Genomic DNA, 23,537 nt, shown 5'->3' with positions numbered 1-23,537 from the left:
ATCAGTAATAGACAAAACAAACTGCTACCAGACAGTCTGATGTCACAGAGGCTCCCACACTCAGGGAGCCACCTGGTTCTACAACCTTTGCACAGACTTCCTGATCTGGCATGTAGGGGCACAGAAGCACAGTGCCTGCTAGTGCCTGTCCCAGGAGCAGTCCCTGTGACCGCAGATGGGAAAGGGGTCCCTGGAGGACACAATACCAAAGTCTCAGAAACTTTTCCTCCCCAGGCAGGTATGACACCGTCAGCTCCCCTTCAAGTTACGTAAGCAGCACATGCCAAGCTCGAAGTAACCAGCTTGCAGTGATCACAGATGGGTTAGTTCTGTTCTTGCAGCATGCCGAGGTCTGTAACATTCCCCCGCTTTGGTTCTAGGGCAGCGAAAAAGGTAAGATCTTGGTTCTGGTCTGACTGCAAAGCCAGGACAGTCTCTTCAACAACTCCAAGATGAGGGTTATCGGCATTTCTAAAATATGCTAAAGAGAAAAGACACGAAACTGAATCACAGGTGCCATGAACTGTGTTCTAAAACATACGCTGGTTTAGGCTGGGTTTTTTCTTTTTTAAAACCACATCTCAGGACAATAAACCATGTTTCATAAAGTCCTTTAAAGTGATAAAACTGCTTTAATGAAAGAGTATCTCCTACCTTGTAAACACAAACTTTTTAGAATAGGTAGGCGTATTTCTAAAACTATGACTAAAAATCTTTTAATATTATCTTATCTTCCCTCCAATACAAAAGAATCGGCAACTCAGAACACAGGACGTGGGGGGCAGGTTGCTGGCAAGCTAGGGCAGAGGATGGGAGAGAAGAGGCAAGATGGGTATATGCAGGGCAGGATTTAAGACGTTTGCCTGTACCCCTGGTGTAGAATTGAACTATCTTATGTTAGGCCCTGTTCAGGCTTAAAATAATTGACTAGGTTGGGATATAAACTATTTCTGACTGATGACAAAATTAATACCATTAAAACCCAATCATAGTTAATGCTTAAATTGACTTCCTTTCATAATCTCTATGTCAGAGCTTAAAACTCATAAAAGTTTCTCTCATTTCCAGAAGACTACGTAATGTTTTGTATTTTAGCATATGTTTATTAAATATAAAATAGCTATCGAATTTTACTAGCCATTTTATAAGTAACATTTTATGCATAAAGTAGGGCTTTCCTGATGGCTCAGCAGGTAAAGAATCTGCCTGCAATGCAGGAGACACAGAAAGTTTGGGTTTGATCCCTGGGTCAGGAAGATTCCCTGGAGTGGGAAACACCCACCCACTCTAGCATTCTCACCTGGCGAGCCCCATGGATGGAGGAACCTGGCAGGCTACAGTCCATGGGGTTGCAGAGAGTGGGATATGACACATAATGTATCAATTTGTATAATGAATCTGAAGGATGCCATGTCACACCATTTGCCACAGTTCCTGAAGGAGGAAAAGTAGCTGCTGTCTGATGAAACTTAAAATCTGTAAGCTCAGAAAACTGGCCCCAGTACCCTTTTCCAATAGTATCTGCCTCAAAGCTTTGGCAAGCAAAACCCTCACGTTTGGCACAGGATCTGATATGAGGCTTAAACGGCTGGGCAGTATGTGTTTGACAGACTGGTCCATGGGGATACACTCCTTGCTCACTACTGCCTCTGATGAAAAGAAAGTCACAGCCAAAAAGTGGACATTTTTCAGTAGGGATCAGCACAGTTTTTCTAAAAACATACACTTCTGTGATTCCAAAGAAGTAATTTCAGGATCTTTTGGTCTGAGAAGTATGTGTGTGAATTTTAAAATCTCAACTGTTGAATTTGGTTAGAAACACAGTACCACTTTATAATTCATTGCCAAGCACTGGGGTCCAAGCGCCATAACATCTGGTGGAGAAGGCAAAGGCTTTGGAGTCAGATGGGTCCGGGTTCAGAACAAACCCAATCTGATCACTTACTGGCTTCGTGGCCATGAGTAAGTGGTTTTACCTTTCTGGGCCTCAGTTTCCTCATCTGTAAAATGGAGCAGCAATGGGAATGCAGACATCCTTGTGGAGTCTAGCATGGCACCAAAGCAAGGGTAAGGAACCTTCACGCCTGGCACTTGCCAGGCCTCAGGCTCTGAGGACAGGGGCCACGCCTGTCACATGACAGTCAAACCCCAGACCCCAATAAAGCGCTCGGCCATCTGTGCATAGGTAAGAAATGCAGCTTCTGTGATAACCACCAGCGTTCACCGCTGCTCTGCTTACAAAGAGTCTCACGTGTATGCTCCCAACTCATTCTCACAGCCAGTGGTGGAAATTAGAGCGAGCCTAGTTTTACAGGTGAGTCCATTGTGACGGTGACACCCAAAGGTTCCTGATCCATAGGCACGAGCGAGGTGGGGATTCTAAACCAGGAAAATGGGTTCTAAATCCTGAAGTTCCTCCCCCTACAGGGGAGCAATAGCAGCTGACATCTACAAGTGCCTTCCAGGTGCCTGGCACTGTGCCAGGTAACGTGGGCGCATCTGCTCATCGAAGCCTCAGGACCACGCCGGGAGGCAGGCCCCTGCCACCGGAGCCCCATCTCACAGAAGGCAGAGAGGCAGCGCAGACGCAGAGAGGGGGCTTTGCCCAAGACCACTCGGCAGGGGGACAGGAGACTCGGACTTCAGACTAACCGGTTTTGACTCCAAAGGTGGCCCCGCTAACCTGCAGGTTATGCTCTTTCCCCACCTTTAAATGATAATCCACATGACCCTTGGGAGGTTCTCTTGGCTGAGTCCCCTGTCCTTCTGATTGTGTTACTATAGGGTTTTCTAAATCTTTAATGAAAGCACACACAAGAAAATTGATTTTTCTTAGACAAAATTAGTTGCTCCCTTTTCCCTTTATTTCACTGTGGACTGTCTAAATCTCAGAAAAAAAGAATTTTAAGATAAAAGCGAATGTCTCTCATTTACCCTTTCTTCACAAAATAGGATTTTATCTTTTTATCTTATCTTCTTGATAAAACTTTGCAGTGCCAGGCCTGTGGTTGGTGAATTTGGCACTAACTCTACCCCATGTTTGCCCTTCTACAAGTAAAAGGCCATGGTTCCCCTGTGATAACCCCTGTGGGCCTGCGGCAGCCCCTCATGAGTTCTTCAGTGGGGAAGGGGGGTGGTTCCCAGAGACAGAAAGCGGGGTCTGGGGCCAGGGTCAGGTGGAAGCCAATCCCAGCTTTTACTACACTGTTGACAAAGCTGGGTGACAGGCACACGGAGTTCACTATGCTCCTCTCGCTCCCTCTGTGTACAGGATAAGCGCATGAGGAAAAGTTAAAACTGTTAAAATAGCACTTTAGCAGAAAACAAACAAACAAACAAACAAAAAATCATGGTTTTATACTTCCTATGTGATCCTGAGCACGTTACTTAACCTTTCTGGGCTTCAATTCGTCCAACTAAAAACAAACTGGAGGTATATGGGCACACGGAGCTCCACACCTGGGGGACCCTCCTGTCAGCATCAGATGCGTTGGCATTAGACGTAGGATGAGAGGCCTGGCACACACAGGCGATCAAAAGTGGCAGCCATCGTCCCCAGCCAAACACAAATCACGCCCTCATTTCTAAGATGCCGTGTAGACAGGGTGGGCTTCCCACGTGGCGCAGTGGTAAAGAAGCTGCCTGCCAGCGCAGGAGATGCGAGAGATGAGGGTTCCATCCCTGGGTCGGGAATATCCTCTGGAGGAGGAAATGGGAACCCACTCCAGTATTCTTGCCTGGAGAATTCCATGGACAGAGAAGCCTGGTGGGCTACAGTCCACGGGGTCGCAAAGAATATGACATGACTGGGCAACAATTAGAGAGGGTTCCCTGGGGACCTGAACTTCACCTTCAAGAGATGAAGTAGTCTCTGCCCTACTGCTCTGTTCCTCACTGCCCCTATCCCCTACTTCCCCAGGAAGTAAGACTGGGCATGACCAGAGCAGGGTCTGGGCCGAGCCCCCACGCACTGGATAGCAGGTGCTGGGAGAGCAGGAGGTGGTTCCCACCCTGCTACGGCATCAGCATGCCTGGCACACAGCAGGTGCCCGGCTACTATCCACAGAGGACTGCACAGAATGGCTGGGGGACCCTGGGCAGGTTCTTTGCCTGAGCAGGCTGTGATGTGAGGGGGCCTGGTTCGCTGACCCCCAAGCTGCTGGCTAGTCCTCCAGGGCTGGGATCCTTTGCCTGGTGCTGTGCGTTGACGTCACACAGGAAACATATGCTTGTGCTGGACTCTCCCCTGGGGCCCCTGCTAACCTGACAAATTAAAGCAAATGCTTGCCTTCCGACCCACTTAGAACAGTGCCGGAACGATAGGATGAGTTCATGATTAAGCTGAACCCCGGTGCACTTTCACTGTTTGAACAGAACTTCTGCAGAATTGCCAAACCTGTGAAAAATATTAGAAGAGCAAATTTAAAATGCTGCCGTCTATTTGAATTATGAATACTACTCTACATGGAAACGAGACGTTTTTATGCACCCTTCCACTTTTAAAATGAATTTATAAGCACGGGAGAAAGTAATTTTTGTCACAGTGATCATTAGAACACAGAGGAAAAAAGATGTTTAAATATATGGCATTACACACACACACACACACACACACACACACACACACACACAAAACCCTTCATAAAAAACAGAATTTAAAAAAGGGAATGGCATTAGAAAAATACATTATTAATCTTAAGATTCCAAATCTGAGAAAATGTCCCCTTGCTAACTAAATCATTACCTTTCAGAACATGTCATTTTTATAACATTTTAACACCATCAGAGTACGTTAGTAAATCGATATTTTCAAGTGCGTTTTTGTTTTTTTCCCTCAGTGCTCAGCTGGTATAAGCTCACATAAAACAGGACCATCTTTTCTTCACTGGAGTCTGCTTACTAACTACTTTTTTTTATAAAACCGTGCTAGAGAATCAACCCAATCTATGTTTAAAAGAAAACACTAAGCCACTGTTTTAAAGGGTGTGATACATAAAGTAATTTACCTACAATTTTCATACTCAGGCACACAGTTAAACCAAAGAGCTAACTTTATATTAATAAAACTATAATAGTTTCTAATCTCAAAATAAAAGCTGCTTTCATGAGTAAATGGACAAATTAAGCCCAGATAAAATACAGGAGTTAAAATGGAAGAAACATAAATATTTCTTTTTCTAAAAATCATAAACAGAAAAGGCCATGATTCCTGACTAATTTGAAGGAGATTCACTGAACCTCAGAAACTCTATCTGCACACAACTTTAAGGCAATATGCATTAAATAATCATAAACATCATTGGGATTATGGAGTTCCAAAATCAGTATCAACTGTCCGAAAGAAAATAAATTATGAAATGTGAAAAACATTTTTTATCTCTCCTTCCTCTCATTTCATCTTACAGATGAAAATAGCCGGCCGTGAGATCAACGGAAGCTGAGGGAAAATGGCTACGCAAAGAAAAGTGAAGAAAAACAAAGAAATCTTAATTCTTCATCTCTCTCACGCACACAAATCAAACCAAAAGAAAATAAGTTAGACTTTGTAAAACAGAGGTTGAGAAATTTATGAATAAGGGCTTTAATCTTTCAACTTTAGGTTACCAGTTCGAACACACATAAAACTTTTACAAATCAGATAACATAAAAATAGCCAGGACGCTGAAGTTCCCAAAGATCCGCAGATCAAGGAGAAAACAAACGAGGTTTCCCGGTCGCCGCAGCCCCCGACGCTGCAGACTAACTGCCTGGGCTCTCGGCTCGGCTCGCGCGCTCGCACGAGGTCCGCTTGGGGAGAACCGAGCCGGGCTCCGCGCTCCCGGGAAAATCCACCACCCGCCGGTGGGAGCAAGCCACCGCCAGAGAGCTCTCTCCAAGTGGGGAAGGGGAGAAGGGAACAGAAACAAACGGCATGATTTCCACCCTGGCAAAGGAAAGGAAACGAAAGAGTGATTGCGTGGAAGTTAGAACCAGAAGCCCGGGGTGCCGATGAATACTTTCATAAAAAAAAAAAAAAAAAAAAAGGCACTGTTTTCAGAAAAATGATACCAGTATCGTGGGCACGGAACACAGAATTTATATCGGTGGGTTTCGGCTTCAGTAACCACCGCACAGATGTTGGCGATAACGCCGTCGGGCGAGGCTAGTCGGCTCGGCCCGGCCCGGCCCGGGAAAAGGGTCCTCGCAGCCGGCACCGGCACCAGCACCGAGTCCACACCGTGCCCGCCCTCGGTCCCCGGCCCCGGGAGGTGGATCAGCCGGTCCCCCGTCCCGACTCCATCGTTGGTCTCCAGCCCCCCGTTCCCGGTTCCTGCCGGCCTCCGGCCCCAACCCCACCCGGGGTCTCGGTCCTTGCATCGCCATCGGCGCCCCCTACTCGGGAAAGACGGTTCAGCCCAGCCTGAGGCGGACCGCGCCGAGTTCCCGCATCGGCCGCTAGAGGGCGCGATGCCTTCACGGAAAAAAAAGTGGGCCTGTTTTTCTCAGAATATGCGCCGGGGACAAGGCATAATGACTGAAACCTCAATCTCTCAAATTAAGCATAATGATTAAGGATCACAGCAAAGAGAAAATCTTTTCGTTTGCCCCTGGCATCGGCCAAATCTTATCCCGAAGAGCTGCAAAATCCTGATGGATTTCTACAGGGAAGACAATTATTTGAGAGATTTCTAGTTGAGGGCAAGAAAAATGAAAACAAGAGATTACAGAAATAAATCTTGAGGTGAAAACTAACACCCAAACACCACCACCACAAACAAATCTACTCAATACTGCGGAAAGCACATTCTACACCCCAGGAAGGGGAATTATTTAAGGGGACGATCTCACTCTTCTGCAATCACTAAAACCTTGACCATTCTTCTTGCCGGCACACAATGGAGTTAAATAACTCCTTCACACACAAAATGATGTGCAGCTCTGAGCCACCTTGGGGGACATTTTTATTCAATAATCACCTCATCTGGGTTAGACTTTCTCATCTCTCTCACTGTAGCATAATTTTCTTTAGGAGCTGAAGTGTATGAACCACGCTGTTGTCCTTAAACAGAGGGTTACACTCAGAATGTTCAAGAAAGCTTTGGCAAAAACTGCTCCGATTAATAGGAGAATATTGAAGAGCGGGTGATTCATCTTTTATTTGGTTCGAATAAATTGCCTTATAGAACAGCAGAACACTCTAATTCCAAAGTGACTCTCGCCCTGTCTGCCTCTGAAAATGAATGTCTCCCCGGAGACTGTGGTATTTGTAACTTAGAGCTTTGGAATTCAGTTTATCCCTTAATAAAAACATAATCTCTTTATCCAGAAGAAGACTCTTACTGCTACTTTAGAAATCAATTATAAGGTAGGGAAATTAAGAATTATTCCATCTAATTTGCCTTCTCATATCCCCGAACAGGTTTTACTTACTCTGCTAATTCATATCAAAACCTCCAATTCCTGCTGTTATCGGTCACTACAATTCTTGAAGCTGATAAAGATATTCTCTCCTCTTGTCTTCATGAAGCAACTAGTGTTTTAAAATTTACATATAAATAAGAATATATAATCCTCCAGAATGCCCCCCAATACTCTGTTTTCTGATAAACTTCAGGTTATTCATCTGTCCCTGGCCATAGCCGTATGTTTCCCTGACACCTGTGTCTCCATTACCCAGAGTGGCTGTGAATTAGCTCTGCTGTGAACACACGGACAGTGCCTCCCTGACTGCTTCCAACCTTTCCCCCCTGTCTCGTGTATGTGGTTGTGCATTTCTACACGCCCTCCACTCTTCCATCTTTCACAATTTCCTGCCTGAAAAAAAACAACAACAACAACAAAAAAAACCCAGGCCTGTGTGTGCTCGGGAGATAATGCCATGCTGCTTCCCGGGGAGGAGGCGCTGCTCGCGAGCTCTGTGCCCACACCAGCCAAGCAGCAGGCGCCCAGCTCTGTCAAGGGCAGCTCCCGGTCGTCTGGATGCGACTAATTAGTTTCTTGAGGTCATTTTTAAACTCTCAGTTTTACACTCATCGCTCCTTTAGGAGGGGAGAAATAAAAAGGCAGGGAGGCAATCAGCACCATCTTGCAAGCTCTTCATGCAGAACTGAGATTGGATTTCAGCCGGGCTCTTCCCTTAGATGACCCCGCACAAGGCACACGCCGCCCGGCAGCCCAGCTTCTCCTTTCCCGGAGTGTAATTCTCCATGGCATTAGAACTCTAAGGGACAGGGAGATTAGGAGGAAAGACAGAAAAATATTTACCCATCACTGAAAGAATGCCCACTTTAACACTGTGGATGATACGTTTCAACTGAAGAAACCCAGACAGCTGCTTTTTTTTGTTGTTTTTTTAACTGAATCTATACATACCCAGGGTTTAAAAAAATTGTATTGAAGAGGGGAGGTTTGTTTTTTGTTTTAACCCTTCTCCCTACCTTTAGAAAGTCATACAGGTGTTTGAGGACTCCTATTCATACTTCATCCAGGTCCTTTAGAAATCCATTGAAGATGGGTAGCAGGTGGGCTGCTGTTAACTGATCCTTGAGGATCACAGCAAGCTCGTGGAAGAAGGCCAGGGTGCGCTGGACTTTCCACTGGGTAGACCGCAGAAGGCAAGCAGAACTCAGCATTATCAAGAGCGTAGGTGGCATTTCTGAAGCAAAACTGATACTGCCAGGTGCTGGCCTTTTCATCAGAGGCCAGTAAACATGTCAACTTCGGCCACAGGTCAGTGGGCCTGGCCGCAGCTTCCCCGTCTCCTAATTAGCTGTTCTGTCCCAGCCTCTGCAAAGGCTCCTTTTACCTGCATGTCGGAGGCCAGCGTCTTGTATGTATCTTTCAGGCAGTGCCAATTCTGCCGGCCGAGGGTGAGCGCCACCCCCAGGGAGGCTGCAGGCTCAGTGTTTGGCTATGTTGGTATTGACGGTCTGCGCTCGAGCTAGGTCGGTCATGGACACATACTGATTTAGCAGGGGCTGCGGTTTTATGTCCTGGGAAATGGGAGAGAAAGGAAACCATCATGCTTGCAGGAGAGAGGGAGAAAATACTCATGAAAGACAAGGTGGTTGGAACTTAAATGTGAAAACAGCCAAGCAGAGACATAAGAGGGACAAGAGGCCTGGACCAACTTCTGGTTTTGCAGGGGGGTGAGTTTTCAACCTGGAAGCAAGTTAAAGCAGGGTCGTTTCCAAACTGGTCCAACACCATGTCACAGAGGACAGTCTAGAACATCCACATCTGGTTGGACTGGCCCAGGCAGCTCTGGAGAATGAAAACCGTCTCCTCTTCTCCTGTAACTGCCCCAGCCTCTAAGGCTTGAGGCCCTCACTCTGCTCACTACCACGTTTTTCCAGTGGACGAAACGCTGCCTTCTTAAGACATTACCTACTAACCTTTTCTCTGGACAATGGGATTCAGTGATTAAAAACCTTTAAGAGAACTTCCATACCACAAGAAACAAGCCATGAGATAGAACAAAACCAAACATGGTTCAACAAAGGAAGTTGTCAAAAAGTTTTCAGACCAAAAAAAAAGGACTTAAATGGTTTGCATAAATAGACATTAAACATTAATGTATATGTGTCAAATTCTTTTCTCATACTTCATTTTGTTTTATTAAGATACCATTCAAGATTGTTTGGAATACTTTAAATACTACTTGAGAATTTACTTTTTTTCAGTTGGAGAGGAAATATTAGCAACAGAGATTATGAACAAAGATATGTCATCAATATTGATGGAAGAAAAACATTTGGCTCCAACAGCCATTCTTAAATTTAACTTCCAGATAATGTAAAATTTTGAGTTGCTTTTCTTGTCAAGGAACAAACCTGTAATTTAGATTTATTCTCTTCGAAGGGACTGGAGGCCCCTCACCCCACTGCCAGGTCTGCCTGGACCCTGCAGAATAGAGTGGGCAGGTTAGCAACACAGTCCAAAGGAGGAAGCCGTCCTACTGCTCCCCCTTCAAAGAATCCTCTTTCAAGGCCAGAAATGACTTCTGCAAACCAAGGCCAGAGCTCCCCCTGAAGTCAGTAGCATTTCTCTAGATGCAAAAAAATACATTTGCCAGCTTATATTTGATATCGCACAGGTCACTCACTGCAGGTGCATCTTACATTCAAGGCTGCTTGAGCCTCTTACAAAAGACAGGCTCCCATTGGTGGGTACCAACAACCTGAGTCTGCACTTACCCTTCTTTAAGCCCCAGGATCCCCGGTATGGTTAACTGACAAACGGTCACATGTTTAAAGCATAGACCACTCCAGAAGGCAGAGCAAGGTTTGCAGGAAATGGTGATCAGTACCCCCAGCGTTTCTCAGGAATGGGAGAGGGCCTCCTGGCTGGACTCCAGAGAGAGAGGGTGGACAGGGAAGGGGAGGACCCATTTAATCTGAGTGAAAAGACATGGCTGATAAAAAGAGTATTTACTTAGGAAACTGTTCTCAATTTTCACATGTACAAATACCTCTAATGTTTGCTGATGAACCTTTACATTAGGTTAACAATTAAAATGAGCAGGACCGTCCAGCGGTGACATATTGGTCTCTGATCATTGATTAACTGAGATGGACCTGACCTTCTCCTTCAACCATAACATGGATTTTCCTACTTGCACTTGAAATGTCATACTGTCGACTAGCTTAATGGATTCTGACAAATCAGCTCAATATATGATCCAGGAAAGTCGATTAATACACCGATAGATGCTTCACTTGCTCTGAGGCATGCTACCAGAACCTTCAATTCCCAAGGTTTTCACTGAATGTACCGCTCATTTTAATAGAGGGACATGATAAAACAGAAATATTTTGATGTGATAACCTAAGACCTCAATTTCTCCAAGTTAATAAATTCACAGAGATTAATAAATAATAGATCATTTCTCTTCCTCCAGGAATTAATTTTATTCCCAAGTCTTCAGTGCCATCATTACATACAGAAGTTATTCCCGGAGCCAAGTTAAGGTTTAAGTAAACCACCCCAAGTCAAGGCAACCCCAGAAGGAGCTGGGAGGTCATTTCCCCAGAAAATCACCAGGCAGTCAAAAGAGACAAGTGGGAAGAACAAGACCCTCTTTCCCCCGGACAGCTCTGGATTGAGTCGGCACACAAAGATGGTAGAGTGGGAGCTGGACCAGGGTCAACACAGGGCTGAGGGGACCAGTCTCCCAGCTTCACCACCTCTTCTGCCTCATTGCTTAAGCTCTTTGAGGTTTTTTTGTTTGTTTGTTTTTTCTTATTTTGCAACTAGAAGCATCCTGACTGATCCCTTAGGAAACTAAGAGTCAAGTTCAAGCTGTCTGACATATCTCACGATAAACCAAAAGCCCAACTATGCAGACCCTTCAAGATCCATCACTCAAGAGCACCAGCTTGGAAGCACCTGTTCTTTCTTTTCTGTTTTTGTGTCCATGTATGACAAAGAAGCCCAAAGAGTACCACGTCTCCCACCAAGGTAAACATGACCACACCTTTCCACTTCACACAGATGGTTTTTATACTCCAGGCAAAAAGGGTAACAATGTGAGCTTTCTTGCCTAATTTTTTAAACAAATCAGCAAAATAGGATATCATCTCACCCCTTACTAGTCAAAGGCAACCTTAACGAACTCTTAAACATTTAGGATTTGGACCGTTTTCATTCGTCTTTTGTTTTGCTTTACTGGAGTGAACCAATGGGGGTAAAGGGAGGTGATAAGTTGGTTTAATCATGAAAACCAAAATATAAACTGTGAGAATGGACAAACAATTGGTACTCTGGCCCTGGAGACCACAATTTTGAAGACTGCCCATCACAGCACACAAAAATGAAAGAGTGCCAACACACCATGACTTTATGAGCACAGACTCCTCGCTGATTTTAATTCGATAGGCTTACCATTACCTGGGAAGGACCCCAGCTCCAGGGGGTCCTCGTGCAAGCTTAGTAGGAATTAGGAAGGCATTCAGAGCCTCTAACCACAAGCAAGCTGGAAAGTTGGAGAAACTTAAGGTGAGAAATAAACGCCAAATCATATGATATTGCTTACGTGTAGAATTTAAACAAAAAGGTACAAATGAACCTCTTTACAAAACAGAAGTGAAGTCATGGATGTAGAAAACAAACATATGGCTGCCAGGAGACAAGGCAGGGGGAGGGGTAAACTGGGAGACTGCGGTTGATACAGACACACCACGATAGATAGCTAATAACGATCTGCTGTGTAACACAGGGACTCGACTCAATGCTCTCTAATGGCCTACATGGGAAAAGCGTCTAAAAACTAGTGGATACGTGGATATGTGAAACTGATTCACTTTGCTGTACATCTGAAACTAACACACTGTGCATCAACTATGTTAGCTGCTCACTCATGTCTGACTCTTTGTGACCTCCATGGACTGCAGCCCACCAGACTCCTCTGTCCATGGAATTCTCTAGGCAAGAATACTGGAGTAGGTTGCCTTCTCCAGGGGATCTTCACAACCCAGGAATCGAACCTGGGTCTCCTACATTGCAGGCAGATTCTTTACCATCTGAGCTACCAGGGAAGCCCACAGCAACTACAGTCCAATAATTTTTTTTTTTTAAAGAAAGAAGTGCTGGGCTTCCTCCTTGCCCTAGACGTGGAGTCCAATTCTCACTTGGGCTGGCTCCAGACTAGAGGAGAAAAAGTGATGAGCTACTGGCTTTTCAAAATCTCTCCTCCAAGAAACAGCACCACCACTCCATCCTGAGCAGCCAGGTGTGAGAGGAGGCCCGCAGGACAGGCTGGAGGTGACACACAGCTTGAAGGCCGCTGTCAACTTTACATTCCAGGAGTTGCATGAACTCACTTCCTCTCATTACTGAAAGATGTGAATGTCGGTCAGCGGTGAGATGGAGCCTTTAGACATTTAATTCCCCCGAAAGAAGCAGGTCTAGTCATCTCTGGGGATGGGGGGAAGGCGCTTTTTGGTCTCCCACCTCTGTTTCGTGGAGGAGAGTCAGTGTTATCAATCACCCCATTGATTGGTTGTCTAGTTATCCAACACATGACCTTAAGAATAAAATTAAATTTGCCATTTATCATCTCTGCCAGGATATATTAATAAAAGAAAATGCAGCTTTGTGATTTCTGTCACATCCTCAGTGACAGAGGGACAGGGCAGAGACTTACCATGCTTGCTAATATCCTGGCTGCGGAGAGCTCGCCCTACGGTGGTGGGGTCAGCCGGGGGCCCTGGCTGTCAGGGGCAGGGATGGGACCTGGCATGGACACTTCACTTGGCCCTTCTCTTGGCTGGTGCTGGACCTTGTTCACAGAGTTAAGCTGGGCAGCTCTCCGTGTAGCTGATAATCCCTGAACTTGAGCTGCGGGAAGAGAAGTTTTAAGAATTTTAATAACTGGATTTGGCTTTACAATAAGACAGGCTGGATGCAAACGCGCTGCACAAGCACAGCACCCCCACCCTGCCCCCTGGCCCCTGCATGAGCTCTCGCTGAGATGCTGAGGTTTACAGACATTAACTTTAGTCCAGCTAAACACCAGCCATGCACAGAGCCTCAAACCTGAAGCCGAAAAGCCTCAATTGGGAAAATCAGAGTTTAACTTCATCATCTTTCACAGAAAGATAACACAGTGTCCTGAACACTGCTGTCCGGGAGGCCCAGAAGCACAGTGGGCAGGGGTCCCCCATTTATAAAGTGGACAGCTACTGGCCTTGCCACACACACAGGCACATGCAAGAGCTGAGGCGATCTTCATGGATGAGTGAAGACCTCGCTCCTGAGCCCCCAGGGCTACTCGCTCTTTCTGTCCACGACTTGACAACCTGAGGCTCTCCTAACAGTGAAGATGACATATTTCATATGCCTTTCTATAAAAACCAACTCATGTTTCCAAGGCCCCGGCTCCACACACACAGCACTCCCTGCATCCTGTTTCCCCCCAGTCAAATCCAAGAGAGTCACTGAAATATTTGGAGCTTGCAAAGACCACACCCTGCCGTGGCTAGGGCACAAATCCCCAACGTGGGGTTTCTTTCTGAATCTTTGAGGGTCCCAGATCCCTTTGAGCACTGATGAAAGTTGTGGGTCCTTTCTCACAAAGAGATTAAGTCCGCATCTGCATGCAGGATTTCACAAATGCTTTGGGGAAACTGGAGGAAACCTCTGAACTCATCCCTGACTTCTCGAGATGATAGAGTCCTGGCCATTGCCTAAAGCCCGCCTCACATGTCAGCTGCTCTGCCAGGTCTTCTCCCAGACCTTTCCTCTGCCTCCAGGAGGGATGGCTTCCTGGCCTGTGCACCCACCCCTGCCCCGGCCCCTGATACTCCCTATGCAGGGGATTGTTTCCACAATCCCCTCAACCAGGCCATAAGGGCCTCGTGTTTCTGTTTGTCATCACCGCCTTAGCACCCAGTCCAGGTCCAGGCACTGAATAACTCAGCTTTAGAAATGCATTTTCCAAAAACAGACCTTTGTCTATAACTATTAGGAGCGATATGTTACATGTGCTTGATCCTTCAGCAAACGCTGAGTTAATTTCCTTTATGAATTTAAAGACACAGAATAATCACAGGGCTAACTGGATTTTCACATTTCCTTTCCCGAAAGGCTTCACAAATCTTTGCCTGGCAACAGCAGCAAGTGTTGTTTTTTTTTTTTTTTTTTTTCCAGTTTCCCCAACTCAGGGAAGAATACAAATCTAGCCGTGTTTAGAGAAAGAAGAGGCGTGATGATGGATATGGACCGCAGGGCCTGGCTCCCAGATCAGACACTCTGTGGGAACACTAGTCACAGCATGAAAAATACCCCAGAGAAGAAGTTGTACTTTTCCTGGCTGCACAAAGGCAAACATCTTCAGCTTTAGGTGAGGGCTGAGTTAACAGGCTCTGAAAGGAGCACTGTCCTTAGCTGTTCATAAGTAGAAAGGGCATTGTCACACAGGAAGTGACAGAACCGGGTCCAAGGAGCTAATGAAATTTCCACTGCTTAGGATGTGCCTGAGAACTGCTCGATTTTACCTGAAAGCCGGCTCCAGTTTTGCACGCATGGCTGAAAAGCAAGGAGGTGAAACCCCTGCTGGGACCTGCTCAGTGGGATCCCCGGGGTGACGGCAGTGGGAAAGACTGAGCCAGGCTCCTCCTGCACACCCCCCCCCCCGGGGGGGGGGGACACAAGGGAGCGCACATACAGAGAAACATGCTGTTTTCTCTCATCACAACGGACAACAGTTATCTTGAATGCCTGGATCGTCCGTCATGTGCTCTTGCAAGCTATCCAGAACTCTCTGGATCCTGCTCCTGGCCACATAGCCCCTGTGCATGGCCCCGGGTGAAATCCCACCTTCCTCCCGTGGCCAGCCTCACTCAGCAGCAGCTCTAAGTCCTTGCTTGTGTCAGGGAGAGGAGTTCGCCAATAAAGGAAATTATTGAAAGCATCCTCAGGACACTCTGTGTGGGGCCAGGAATCTGGTCGAGGATGGCCATGGATGAGGAGGTCCTTAACACTGGAGAGCTTCATGGCCTCTGGGGGAAGCCTGGTCAGCTCGGCTCCAGCCAAGACAGAGTTCTCCACCAGGCCACCAGAGGGGCTACTGACACGTGGGAAGGTGCTGGTGTCTGTGGGCGGGCACAGACAGCGTGCCCAGAGTTCTCTGGGCAGAGCTGGCTCTGTCTGGCCTGGCTGTGCTGAACTAGGTTAAATTGAGGGAAGCAAGTTTTTAGCGCCGTACAACAGACTGGAGATTGAGGGCATGAGGAGAAGGGGGTGACAGAGGATGAGATGGTTGGATGGCATCATCGACTTAATGGACATGAGTTTAAGCAAGCTCCAGGAGATAGTGAGGGACAGGGAAGCCTGGTGTGCTGCAGTCCATGGGGTCGAAAGAACTGGACACAACTGAGCAATTGAACAATAAACAACAACAACAGACGGGAAGGAAAATGGGAAAAGGTGAGGCCCACATCCTCGCAAGCCAGTCCTCCCGTCTACCTGGAGACCCAACCTCTCAGGTCTCCTGGGGCCAGAAGATACTAACCTCACAGGGGACGAGAGGCCCAGTCAGTACCCTCGGATCCGCTGGGGGGTACTTTGTGCACTGAAAAAGGCACAGGAAGGTGCAGCCAATCCCTCCACCGTGCCCAAGTGGTGCATGAGCCCTGGCTTCGGTGCGCTGGCACCCCTTGGCATGGCAAGACTTCTTGCACGTACTGCTCATCAGTCCCTCCACCAGGGGGCAGGCGTTAGAAAATAAAAGGTGCTGGACCTGGTAAGACCTGGCTACTCGCGAGCCAGTTGGAAAGTCTTGATGAGGAAGATGTGGTGCCCCAGGTCTGACCTTCAACAAGAACTCAAGTGAATTTTGGTGAAGAAAGGTGGAGGGAAGGATCCACCACCCTTATAGAGCATCCATACCACCTGAGATGTGAATTACCTCCTCTCACACTGCTGAGTAACATTAACACTGGAGAGATGCTTGTGAACCATCTCGAATGATCTGCTTAGGGTGTACCTGTCATCTTCAGAGGGAAGACAAAAAAAAAACAAAACCCAAGATCAATCACTAGAACATACAAGAAATACAGTGTAGGGCCAACGAACAGTGGGTCAGGAACGTCACCTTCATGTGCATGTAAAATCCTATGGCACAAAAATCTATTTGGGAGACTTCACATTTTCCCTGTGTGAATTGTCCAAAGAACTTCATTAATCAAATGGTAAAAGAGAATTTTCTTTATAGGTTATTTAATCACTACTCTCAATGAATATTTTATCTAAATTTAGGAGACAGTAGCTTCATTATTTATAACCCAGTAGTCATGTTTCAAAATCATTATTGCAATTACTTTTTGCTTCTTTACATAATTAAAGCTCTAATATTCCATCCTGCCCAGAAGGTCACTGTTACTAAAACTCCAGACGAGATAATTGCTAGAATTTTAGGTGGACGCTTGAGGTGAAGCGGAGACCCTGATAATTATCCGGCTGAAACTCACCAGGCGGAGGCTGAGTCCCCACAGCCGCCTGCACCCGGTAGCCCAGGCTGATGTCCAAGTCCAAACCCAGAGCCAGTGGTCAGATGTTCAAAGTACCATCTTCCTGAATATAAAGGCCAGCCCTGGAGGGGTTGGCAAAGGTGGAGATGAAGGGGCCCCGGGACTGGAAGGCAGCCTGGAGCACCTGCAACCAGAGAGAAGGGCTCAGTGGGTACGGGGTCTGATTCACTTGATTCCAGGTGGGACAGATGGCTGACCACCAGACAACTTGCTGTCCACCTAATCATGTCTCAGCAGGTGTATTGCTTTCTAAAAGCAGTCCCTGAGTTTCAAATAAACTATTTTTCAATAGAAAATCAGGAAAACTGTAGTACCATCATGTAGTTTGTATGCTTCCAGAATATTAAGTCCATATCAAATAATTCCAGACTTTGTAAAGCATGTGAACAGTGCTTATTAATCACTGTGGGCATGTTTATGACTGTAACAGAAAAGGTAACTTGGCAGTTACAGTTTTCTCCTCCTCATTTTCATTTCTGGAATATCTGTTTGCGACCAATGCTCCAGGCTTCTGAGATTTCAGGTGCCCTAATAATCCTCACAAAGTCTAAATAAGCTGGTCCATTACTGAAAAGACACAGGACACAGAGACAAGTCCGGAGGGCACGCTGAGGCCCCAGAGTGGCCACACTCACCCATTGGCAGGGGTGACTGATCAGTGTGATGATAAGGGGCCAGAGTCTGGCCCTGCAGACCTCAGGGGACATGTCGTGGGCCACGGCCAGGAAGCACTCAGCACAGGCTTTCCGCATCCCCTACACGCTGTCCGTGCAGAGCTCAAAACACTTCGGGAGCTACCAAAGCAAACAGAATCGTGCTGCTCCGAGCCATCCTGAGCAAGGGCGGTCCTCACTCAGTGATGCCGTGGAGGCAGAGCCATAAGTTAAGGGTGCAGGAAAGGGAACCAGATGTGAGTCCAAAAGGAAGCATCTGAAACAAACAGAAATAATGAGAGGTAACTTCCTTTACCCCTTAATCCTAGCAAATGACCGGGTTAAATCCAACAAGATAAATACAGAAAACCTCCCAAAGGCTGAATGACTGGTATCTGTTATGTGAATTGTAGAGAAGAATTGTGGATGACTTTGAAATTCTGAATTCCCCAAGCAGCACACCGACCAAGGTAAGATGGTCTTTGGGGATGTTTTAGTCATAAGTAAAAGTGTTAGTCGCTCAGTCATGTCCGACTCCTTGCAACCCCATGGCTCCTCTGTCCATGGAATTCTACAGGCAAGAATACGGGAGTGGGTTGCCATTCCCTTCTCCAGGGGATCTTCCCCACCCAAGGATCAAACCCGAGTTTACCTCCATTGCAGGCAGATTTTTTTTTTTTTTTAATGTCTGAGCACAGTCTCCCTTTTAGTCATAGAGAGCAGACTGTTAAAACCTGATAGTAATGCAAACTGTTCCTGCTCATAGAAGGCAAGCTGGGAGCCATAGAAGGCAAGCTGGGAGTGATGGAACGCAATAGGTTATCATCACCCTGGATGTGGATGGTGGTGAGTCAATTCACAACCTCACATCGGTCCTCCTCAGTGTGACTGTGAATATATGGCACTTCAGTTAAGCTAGTTGCTGGATCTTACTGGTTCCTTCACTAATCGATGCATTCAATAAATGCTCTGACCTGTGTTCATCTTATATCTGTATGGCGGTCATGATTATGACCTCTTTTTAAATTTACCCTTTAAAAATAAGACTTTGTTTTTAATATCCTTAGGCAAAATAATTAGCCAAAATGCTTCACAAATAGAAACATATGATTGTGGAAATATCCACTTACAGAAGGATTAGTATGTTGGTCACTGCTCTTTTCCTGTCTGCAATAGGAGATAACGTTGTGTGTTCGTGGCAACAGCCCACTAAAAATTATTTCAGAATTATGTTGAATGGCTACAGTAAAATGAGCTTCTAAACTTAAATTTTAAAATCAACTTAAAGATGATACTTTTTGAGGTTAATTCAAACTATACAGGTATTACACCCTGTCACATAAAAGTGGCAAGTGCTTACTCAGCATAGTTCTCTGGGGTCCTGGTGCTCAGCGGGCAGTGGAGAAACAGACCAACATGACTAGGTGAAGGTCCCCCATCAGTAACACTGTAAAGAGGCGTGAGAGGGACACACAAGTGTGAGGGACATATCCTGAATAGAATGCTAAGAAGGGAGAAACTAATTCTGACACAGCAGCAGGTGAGTCCAGACAGGGAAAAAGCAAACACACCTGCAAGCTGGGTGTGAACTGTGAGCAGGGTCCCCCCAGGCAGGGAAGCCTCTGGAAGGAAGTGGGTAGTAATGAGCAGGGAAGTGGGGGAGAGAGGCGGTATGCAAGAGCAGAAAGCCTTGAGGCCCTGAAACGCCCCCCAGCCAAAGGGTGACATGGTTCTCCACCCTGCTGTGGCAAGAATCACCAGGGACTTTATCAAAAATACCTCCTCTTTCACCTTCCCCGTGATTCCCATGCATGACCAATGGTTAGAGCAGCAATCAGACCCAAGGGAGGTGATGGAGGTGAGACAGGAAAGGCACCTGTGAAGGGACCGGGGCAGGGAGGGAGGAAATGGGAGTCTGGATTTTAATCTGTAAACCAAGAAAAGTCCCACAGGTACTGAAGCCCAGCAGTGAGGTGGTGGAACAGTTATAGAAAGAGCAGTCACGAAGGAACAGAGTGGGTGGCTTAGACAGCAAGAAGAGACTGGGGGAAGTGACCAGTGAGGAAGCTACAGCAGGAGCCCCCAGGAAAGAGGCGGGGGCTGCTCCACTCAACCCTGAAACCAGCCACCCGGTGCTTAAAAGAAACCTCAGCTCCTGGAGTCAAGAAACCTGAAACTGATGAATGCAAAATTGAGCTGCCATTCCAAAGCAACAGACTCATAAAGACGAAACTTTACCACTAATTTCAAAAGTGCCCTAAGATGTGCGTCAGCAATTACAATTTGCAAAATGTCACGTAGCAAAAATTGTTCAGGGCCTTCTTGTCTGACAGCGTGACAGATATCACCAAAATTTGTAGCACACACCTTAGAGAGGCAAAACGCATGCTCATTATTCTCAGATTTCTTTTTGTCTTAACAAATTGTGAAAACCAACAAGCAGGAAGCTTGAGAGCAATTACTCTGCTGGTCAGGCAGCTAACAAGCACTTACTGAGTCCAGCGCCCACTCGGCACCACCCAGGTGCCTTTGCTGCATTGGAAACAGAAGATATACAACTGAGCACCACATGCTAGGACGTTCTGGCTCCTAATTGTCTCAATACATAATGCATTTGGTTAGCAATAGAGCAAAAGAGACCCTTAATATTCTCTGCATGGTAAATGAGCCCTGTCTCCTTGGCTCCACATCGTGCCATGAGGAGACGCCATAGAGAAGATGAGCAGTTGCACAGAAAGGTGGAAGGGAAGGCTGCTGGGGAGGGGGAGAGGGGTAGGGAGGCAATGGCCTTCAGAAGGAAGACTCTGATGACCAAGTGACCAGCCATCAAAGGGGAGGGCAGAGCAGCGAGTGCAGTCAGAATGGCAGCAAACCTAAGAGGGTCCTAGAGCCCCTCAGCCCAGACAGTGAGAGGCCTTGCATGCCTGGCCGGGCGTCTAAGCACAAGCCGACAGGTCTCAGCAGGTCCCTCCCTCCTGTGCCTCCCCAGATCTCCACGGCCCCGAGTGGCAGGGAAAACTGGCAGCGGTATTCACTGTGTCTTACACAGTTTACTCTGGCCACGCTTTTCATCCAGACTGTGTCTACTGAGGAAGTCCAGGCACTTCAAAGGAATCGATCTTGAATGTTTTAACTTTCTGAGTTTTGAAACCACATGATCCCACGTTCCGAACTTGAAAGAGCTTCCCGTAGCCAGACAGTTCACAGAATTGAGGGAACAGCAGGCATTCAACTGTGCTCTTGCCCAGCACTGACGACAGCTTGCAGATTACAAACAACAAGAAAAAACCCGGGTCACTTGAGATACCACAGCACAGATCTCACATGGATCACTAACTAGATTCTGAAAGCTAATATTCAAAATATTGCCAGAACACCCCAGGAGTCAAAACCGAGAACACCTTCTCTTGCATTTTGCCAAGTTATAGCAATAGAATGCCAACAGTTTTCAAGTCTTACTCAGATTGTCTAAAGCCTGAGAGTTACCACTTACCAGATGCCTACTGTGTGCCCGACACATGCATGAACCACTTATGTACATCCCCTCTTTCACGTTCCTCAAAACCTATGACATAAGTATCATTCATCTTCATTTTTCCAGATGAGGAAACTAACACTCAAAGAGGTGAAGTCCTGTTACCCAAACCAAATATTGGTGAAGTGGGATATACAGGAATAGCTGGCTTGCAGGCCATCACCAAAGACTCACCAAACACTGGCAGGACTAAAAGGGAGCAGACCTTGGATACAACATGCCCTGCTGCTGTCTTTTTGCCCAGGGCACCCCTCATTCTGCACCAGCATGCAGGGTAGCTGAACTTAAAGTAAAAGCTACCATTTTATTGGCTTGAGAAGTCAGAGGACAGAGACAGAGGTGACCAGAGCAGCTGGAAAGTGAGGAAGAAATCCTGGAAGAGAGCTAGACAAGAGAAAGCCCCCACCTGCCTGAGATTAAACCTTACTCTAACACTAACTCTAACTCTCAGCTGATCTCGGCACTATGTGGGCACTGGGGAGGGGGTAAGGTTTACAGAGTGAAGCAATAGCTTGGAAGGCTTCTGGAGCTGTGTGGTTTCAGCTGCTGAGGGCTGAAGAGAGAGCAGACTCTAGAACAAAGTCAACACTCTTCAGAGGAAAAACACAGAGTCCAGAGTTTCTGAACTGTTTCATCAAGAAGACACATTAGATAATAAAAATTCATATACATAAGAACAAATAGGGAAATGTGACTTACATTCAAGGAAAACCTCAGTCAGTAGAAACAAACCCACAGAAGATCCAGATGTTACAAGTAGTGAACTTTAAAAGGACTTTAAAGAGCTATTAACTAAAAGGAAAATACTCATAACAAATGAACAGATAGGAAATCTCATCAAAGAAATAAAAAAGAATCAAGACTTCTGACCAAGACACAGTAGCTTGGTCAGACAACAACAACAACAACATTCAATTAAAACTAACTAATTATGTGTTAACAGGAAAAAGTGAACCATAGTAAAGAAAGAAACAGGCAACAGAAATCAACACCAAGATGATCCAAATGTTGTAAGCACCAGACAAAAACTTTAAGGGAGCTTTTATAAATATATTCAAGGATTAAAATAAAATACAAGCATAAAGAACATACAGGGAATCTCTACATAGTAGAGATATGTCAACTACAAAAAGGTCAAAAATGGAAGCTCCAGCACTAAAAACCATAATAACTATGGTTTAAAAAAAAAAAATGTAATGGAGAGGCCTAAGAGCAGATTGGAGGTGACAGAGTCACCGAACTTTTTTTTGGTGAAAATCACCAAATCTGAGCATCAGACAGAAAAATCACTTTAAAAAAATAAACAAAAAACTCAAACACCTAACCCTAATTGGGTTCCAATTTTATGTGATCCAAGTCCTAGACTGAAAGAAAAAAGAGATTTTAAAAAGCACTTAAAGGAACAATAGCCAAAAACTGCCCAAATTAACTGGAGGGCATCAACACACAAATCCAAGGAGTTTCAGAAACACAAAGCAGGAAAAACACCCATTTTACAAAGACACAGAGGACAGTCTCAAGAGCTGACAGAGGAAAAAGGATATTCTACACAGGGCTATGATATGAACGACAGCTGACCTCTCCAGCAGACAGCAGGATGGTATCTTTAAGGCGCTGCAAGGAAAACAAGAACAAACCTCAATTCTATATCCAGTAAAGCTATCATTCAAAACTGAAGGCAAAAAAAAGAGACATTTTCAGATGAAAACAGAGATTTCGTCAGCAGCCAACCAAACTAAAAACAGTACTAAAGTAAGTTCTTCAGACTGAAGGGAAATGACATCAGATGGACACTCAGACCAAGGAAAGGAAACAAAAGCATCAAAAATGGTAAAAATGTGGGTATAAAAGGCTATGAATTTTTTTTCTCTTTTCTTACTTGCTCTAAAACTTCAGTTCAGTTCAGTTCAGTCGCTCAGTCGTGTCCGACTCCTTGCGACCCCATGAATCGCAGCACGCCAGACCTCCCTGTCCATCACCAACTCCCAGGGTTCACTCAGACTCACGTCCATCGAGTCCGTGATGCCATCTCATCCTCTGTCGTCCCCTTCTCCTCCTGCCCCCAGTCCCTCCCAGCATCAGGGCCTTTTCCAATGAGTCAACTCTTTGCATGAGGTGGCCAAAGTACTGGAGTTTCAGCTTTAGCATCATTCCTTCCAAAGAAATCCCAGAGCTGATCTCCTCCAGAACGGACTGGTTGGATCATTCAAATAAAAAATTATAATATCATATTACCGGGATTGTCATGTAATGTACATGTCATAATGTATGTGAAAACAATAGCACAGAGGAGGGGGCTGAGGGAACTGCGTTGCGGCAAGGGACCATATTTTTTGAAAA

General features: G+C 46.0%; 1 pseudogene; it reads right to left on the bottom strand.

Annotated features, from left to right (window-relative positions):
• Positions 1-221: 221 nt before the first annotated feature.
• Positions 222-16,075, bottom strand: LOC138091372 (serine/threonine-protein phosphatase 4 regulatory subunit 1-like; annotated as a pseudogene).
• Between the last annotated feature and the right edge of the window lie 7,462 nt (positions 16,076-23,537).

This window comes from Capricornis sumatraensis, chromosome 15 (genome assembly GCF_032405125.1).
Source record: "Capricornis sumatraensis isolate serow.1 chromosome 15, serow.2, whole genome shotgun sequence".
NCBI lineage: Eukaryota > Metazoa > Chordata > Mammalia > Artiodactyla > Bovidae > Capricornis > Capricornis sumatraensis.
The sequence above is the reverse complement of the archived record's forward strand: the minus strand, read 5'-3'. Positions and strand labels throughout refer to the sequence as shown.